This window comes from Emys orbicularis, chromosome 16 (genome assembly GCF_028017835.1).
Source record: "Emys orbicularis isolate rEmyOrb1 chromosome 16, rEmyOrb1.hap1, whole genome shotgun sequence".
Lineage (NCBI taxonomy): Eukaryota > Metazoa > Chordata > Testudines > Emydidae > Emys > Emys orbicularis.
This window is the reverse complement of record NC_088698.1, coordinates 34,105,034-34,111,301: the sequence shown is the minus strand read 5'-3', so window position 1 is coordinate 34,111,301 and position 6,268 is coordinate 34,105,034. Positions and strand designations below refer to the sequence as shown.

Here is a 6,268-nt window from a genome sequence, read left to right as displayed (position 1 = left end):
GGCACAAAGTTGTCATTTTCTTGGTGGGGTAGGAAGGTAAGTCGGGAAGGGTGTCGCTGAGGGACGGAGGATTGATTGGAAAGGGGACACTCAGCAGGATCCCTCCCTTACCTGTTCATTTCCAGATCTTTTCACATTGGGGACTCCCCCCCTGCCCCATTGTGTACAGGAGGAGTATTTTACTAAAGAAAGGGTGACCGCCCTGTAATCAGGGTTCAGGTCGCTTTCCCTTTTCTCCTCTCTGCATTGGCCCTCTTCACGCCAAGGTCCAAAGTGAGCTCCCTCTAACTAGGGGGTGGGTCTTTCCCTGCCTTTCACAAGGTAACACTGCCATTTGGAAGGTAGTTCTAGAAACCAGCCTCTTGAGAGGGTTCAGGGTTTGTCCTACTAGCTGTCCCGTGCCCTCCTCACTCACTCACGCACTCAGCCAAGTCAAAGCCCGCGTCCTCTGCATCTACCTGGACCCGCGTTCTGCCGCAAGCTCTCCTGCGCTCTGAAAGAGATCGGTGCCGAAAAGTAGGTATTGGGGTCATTTCCGGCAGGGCCGTGTACCTTGCCAATGTAATCTGAATGTACCTTGTACTCGTGCTCTCTACTGAGCCACACCTAACCCGCTTCACCTCTCTCTTTCTAGCAACTCAAAGGACAAAATGGACAAGACGACACAAGCACCAAAGAAACTGCAGGAAAAGGGAAGAAAAAGCCACGGCCAAAGGCTGCACACACCGCACCCCTGTACCGTGGGCTCGGGTTCGACACTTCTCCGCACAGGCTTAATCCCCCTTCAGGTGCCCGGTAAAAGGACCTCCCTGTAAATAAGGATCAAGGTCCATTCCTTGCCAACCAAAATGCTTTATGGGTCCCTTCCATAGCTGAGGCTGAGCGACCCCCCTTTAAAAAGGGTTGAGGTCTCTCTGGGTTTGAGCTCCTTAGGACCTAGCCTTTAAAATGCCCCGTGCCGTTGACCTCTCCCTGTCAGAAGGGTGCAGGTCTCCCCTTTCTAATTCCTCTTGGGCCGTTGGCACTCGCTGGGCAACGAGACCACCCACTTCTGAGGGAAGGGAGGTCTCTCCTTTACAGCGCTTTTCGCTCTGGCCCATTGGAACGCCCCTGGCTTAAGGACCACCCTGTAAGGAGGGTTTCGGTCTCCTTTGCCATGCAAATTAAGCCACAGGTCACTTTGACAAGCCCGGCAAAATGACCGCCCTGTAACCAGGGTGTAAGGTCTTATACCTCTCACGCTTAAGCTAGGGGAGCCTTTCTGTGCCTGTGGCTGAGCGAATCCCCCTGACCACACACCCCTTGAGAAGGGTTGAACTTCTGTTTCTCTTAGTCACAGTAAATTCCCACAGAATGATTTCTACTTGGCTTTTTTGAGATTTGAAGTGAAAGCTTACTTGGGACCTATCCCGGTCAGATGGAATATGGTGTGGCGAAGGGGCGGCTGTAAGGGGATGGCGGAGGCCGTGGAAAATTCGCCCCTTTTCTCAAAAAAGACAAGAAATGGCCCAACCAAGCAAATGTCACAAAGTCTGGAAATGAACAGCTGAGGTGGGGGGCTCCTTTCAGACCCTCACTTCCGTCTAATCCTTCCTCTAGTCCTTTTGCCCTGCCCAATTTACACCGCTCAACCAACCACAACTTTCACCCTTTGTTTTCCTGTGCACAATAAAGAACACTGTCGGACTGATGAGTGTCAACTGTAGGGATTCGGACAGCTCCGTTAGTTGTGTCCGAATTCCAGGCCTTGTGTCTCTTTGGTGATAAAGAGAGGAGATTCCTCGGGCTACGTTCGAAGAGATTCATGTGGCGGTCCTTTCTGAAATGTGTGGATGTTGAGATGTTGTAGGTAGATGCGGTGGTATTCAGAGCCGGCACGTGGGTGCACCTAACCCTACTAACAGGACCGCGTTACAAGTAAGAGAGGTCTTTTCTGGTAAAGGTAGGGGGCACAAAGTTGTCATTTTCTTGGTGGGGTAGGAGGTAAGTCGGGAAGGGTGTCGCTGAGGGATGGAGGATTGATTGGAAAGGGGACACTCAGCAGGATCCCTCCCTTACCTGTTCATTTCCAGATCTTTTCACATTGGGGACTCCCCCCCTGCCCCATTGTGTACAGGAGGAGTATTTTACTAAAGAAAGGGTGACTGCCCTGTAATCAGGGTTCAGGTCGCTTTCCCTTTTCTCCTCTCTGCATTGGCCCTCTTCACGCCAAGGTCCAAAGTGAGCTCCCTCTAACTAGGGGGTGGGTCTTTCCCTGCCTTTCACAAGGTAACACTGCCATTTGGAAGGTAGTTCTAGAAACCAGCCTCTTGAGAGGGTTCAGGGTTTGTCCTACTAGCTGTCCCGTGCCCTCCTCACTCACTCACGCACTCAGCCAAGTCAAAGCCCGCGTCCTCTGCATCCACCTGGACCCGCGTTCTGCCGCAAGCTCTCCTGCGCTCTGAAAGAGATCGGTGCCGAAAAGTAGGTATTGGGGTCATTTCCGGCAGGGCCGTGTACCTTGCCAATGTAATCTGAATGTACACTGTACACGTGCTCTCTACTGAGCCACACCTAACCCGCTTCACCTCTCTCTTTCTAGCAACTCAAAGGACAAAATGGACAAGACGACACAAGCACCAAAGAAACTGCAGGAAAAGGGAAGAAAAAGCCACGGACAAAGGCTGCACACACCGCACACACCGCACCCCTGTACCGTGGGCTCGGGTTCGACACTTCTCCGCACAGGCTTAATCCCCCTTCAGGTGCCCGGTAAAAGGATCTCCCTGTAAACAAGGATCAAGGTCCATTCCTTGCCAACCAAAATGCTTTATGGGTCCCTTCCATAGCTGAGGCTGAGCGACCCCCCTTTAAAAAGGGTTGAGGTCTCTCTGGGTTTGAGCTCCTTAGGACCTAGCCTTTAAAATGCCCCGTGCCGTTGACCTCTCCCTGTCAGAAGGGTGCAGGTCTCCCCTTTCTAATTCCTCTTGGGCCGTTGGCACTCGCTGGGCAACGAGACCACCCACTTCTGAGGGAAGGGAGGTCTCTCCTTTACAGCGCTTTTCGCTCTGGCCCATTGGAACGCCCCTGGCTTAAGGACCACCCTGTAAGGAGGGTTTCGGTCTCCTTTGCCATGCAAATTAAGCCACAGGTCACTTTGACAAGCCCGGCAAAATGACCGCCCTGTAACCAGGGTGTAAGGTCTTATACCTCTCACGCTTAAGCTAGGGGAGCCTTTCTGTGCCTGCGGCTGAGCGACTCCCCCTGACCACACACCCCTTGAGAAGGGTTGAACTTCTGTTTCTCTTAGTCACAGTAAATTCCCACAGAATGATTTCTACTTGGCTTTTTTGAGATTTGAAGTGAAAGCTTACTTGGGACCTATCCCGGTCAGATGGAATATGGTGTGGCGAAGGGGCGGCTGTAAGGGGATGGCGGAGGCCGTGGATAATTCGCCCCTTTTCTCAAAAAAGCCAAGAAATGGCCCAACCAAGCAAATGTCACAAAGTCTGGAAATGAACAGGTGAGGTGGGGGGCTCCTTTCAGACCCTCACTTCCGTCTAATCCTTCCTCAAGTCCTTTTGCCCTGCCCAATTTACACCGCTCAACCAACCACAACTTTCACCCTTTGTTTTCTTGTGCACAATAAAGAACACTGTCGGACTGATGAGTGTCAACTGTAGGGATTCGGACAGCTCCGTTAGTTGTGTCCGAATTCCAGGCCTTGTGTCTCTTTGGTGATAAAGAGAGGAGATTCCTCGGGCTACGTTCGAAGAGATTCATGTGGCGGTCCTTTCTGAAATGTGTGGATGTTGAGATGTTGTAGGTAGATGCGGTGGTATTCAGAGCCGGCACGTGGGTGCACCTAACCCTACTAACAGGACCGCGTCACAAGTAAGAGGGGTCTTTTCTGGTAAAGGTAGGGGGCATAAAGTTGTCATTTTCTTGGTGGGGTAGGAGGTAAGTCGGGAAGGGTGTCGCTGAGGGATGGAGGATTGATTGGAAAGGGGACACTCAGCAGGATCCCTCCCTTACCTGTTCATTTCCAGATCTTTTCACATTGGGGACTCCCCCTCCCCCCGCCATTGTGTAAAGGAGGAGTATTTTACTAAAGAAAGGGTGACTGCCCTGTAATCAGGGTTCAGGTCTCTTTCCCTTTTCTCCTCCCTGTATTGGCCCCCTTAACGGCACCCGACATAGTCACTCTGCAGAGTAGACTCTTGCCCCTCCGCAGCCTTGATACCACAGAGCCCCTACCCAACGTGGAAGCACACGGTCTGTGAAGAAAACTAGAGGGAGCACACATGAGGAATTCAAAGCACTGACCTCTTACTCATAGCCAATTATGAACAGTCCTCAGGTTTCCGCCTCCCAGATATCTGCTTAGAAGGATGTCCAGGTTGCTCAGGTCCACTTGTGCCAGCTTCTTCTGTGGCTGGGGCTCCTGGCCAATTCCTCTGCAAGCGCAGCTTCAAAAGCCAAGCATGAGCCATCACTACACAAATCTCTATTGGTGTGTGAAATCTTGCCCTCATCCCTGCCTCCCTCTCCCATCCCATCTACATCAGCCCCACTGGATGAACAGAAACTGAGTGATCATTTCTCTGGTGGAGCAACAGTGACACCAGGTGGCCTGCCAGGGGAATGCACAAAGCATTTCCCTTAGGCAGTAACAGTGCCACCAGGTGGCCACTCGGTGTAATTGCACAGAACATGTCTCTCATGAAGCAAAAAGGAGACTGCGTGGCTACCCCGGGTAATCACAGAGCATTTCCTTCATGGAGCAATATTGACACCGGGTGGACACTCTGTATAGTTGCACAGAGCATTTCCCAAATAAAGCAACAGTGACACTGGGTGGCTAATCCAGGTAATGCACAAAGCATTTCCCCCATGGAGCAACAGTGGCACTGGGTGGACACCTGGGGTAATGCACAGAGCATTTCCTTAAGGAGCAACAGTGACACTGTGCCGTGATACAGCAGGGCCAGAGAGCAGCAGGAGAATGGTAGAAGAAAACTAGAGTGGTACGGATGAGCAATAGAGTGCCATAATTGTTCACTCACAGCCAGTCATGGAGAAGACAAAGCGGAGGACTGTTCATCTCTGCTTACAAGGATGTCCAGGCTGCTCAGGTTCACTTCTTCCAGTTTCTCCTCCGGCTGGGGCTCCTGGGCGATTCCTCTGCAAACACAGCATATAACCCAAGCAGGAGCCATCACTGCCCAAAGTTCTACTGGTGTACGAGATACTGCCCTCCCTCTCCCATCCACTGTACATCAGCCCCACTTGATGAACAGTGACAGTCAACTCCCACAGTCACCCCCACCACTACCAATGGAGGATCTAGTACCATCATGCTTCTCTTCCCCCTCCCAATGCCCCATTGGGTTGCAGACGCCCCAGACCAAGCCTGTGAGCATGCACCATTGCCCATGTTCTATGCAAGGAGACAGGACAAGGGGAGAGAGAGAGAGTATGTTGGCCAACATATGAGAGCTCAAAGAGAGACACATAGGAAGAAGGACAAACTCACCACCTGTACTCACCTTTCCGGTTCCAGGCCTCTGCTCAGGTGAACATGCTCCTCCCTGTCCAAGAAGATCAGCTGCTCCCAAGATAGGGAAATTCTCCCTCTGCACCCAGAACAAGGAGGAAAACTTTTATTACAAACCGAGCCCCACCTAAAGGGAAGCAGATGTTTGTACTCAGCCTTTACCACACATGTATCTTAGAGGCCACCTGGGGTATTTCTCAGAATGTAGTTGCCCTGGACCAACAGTGACACCCAGTGGCCAATCACGGCAATGCACAGAGCATGTCCCCCAGGCAGCAGCAGTGACACTTGGTGGCCACTCGCGGCAAAGCACAAAGAATTTCCCTCGTCGAGCAACACAGACACTACGTGGCCACTCAGGGTATGGCAGAAACCATTTCCCCCCCACAGCGCTGCAGTGATACTCGGTGGCCAGCCGGGGTAATGCCTGTGCTGTCTGCCTTGGACCATCAATGCCATCCGGTGGCCAGGCAGGGTAACATACAGACTGTGTTTCTCCTGGAGCAGCGGTGACACCCGGTGGCCAGTTGGGGGAAAGCGCAGCGTGCATCTGCCCTGGAGGAGCAGTGACAGCCTGTGGGCAGCAGGGGCAGCACCAGCCCCTTCCTCATTGGGGGAGCTGAGGTGGGGTAGACAGAAAATTGTGGCAGTTGCATCCCCACCACCACCACGAGGCCTCACCCCTCACTGAAGTGCAAGTTCCGCCTCCTCCCCTCAAAGGCTCCGGCCCTT

At 52.5% G+C, this 6,268-nt stretch overlaps 1 long non-coding RNA gene across 1 annotated transcript; it reads right to left on the bottom strand.

The window, feature by feature from the left end:
* Positions 1-4,366: 4,366 nt before the first annotated feature.
* LOC135890239 (uncharacterized) lies at positions 4,367-5,609 on the bottom strand. The gene is made up of 3 exons (XR_010562198.1): positions 5,529-5,609; positions 5,046-5,163; positions 4,367-4,448 (listed from the first exon to the last, which is right to left on the bottom strand). It is a non-coding gene; the product is annotated as an uncharacterized LOC135890239 (long non-coding RNA).
* Positions 5,610-6,268: the final 659 nt, after the last annotated feature.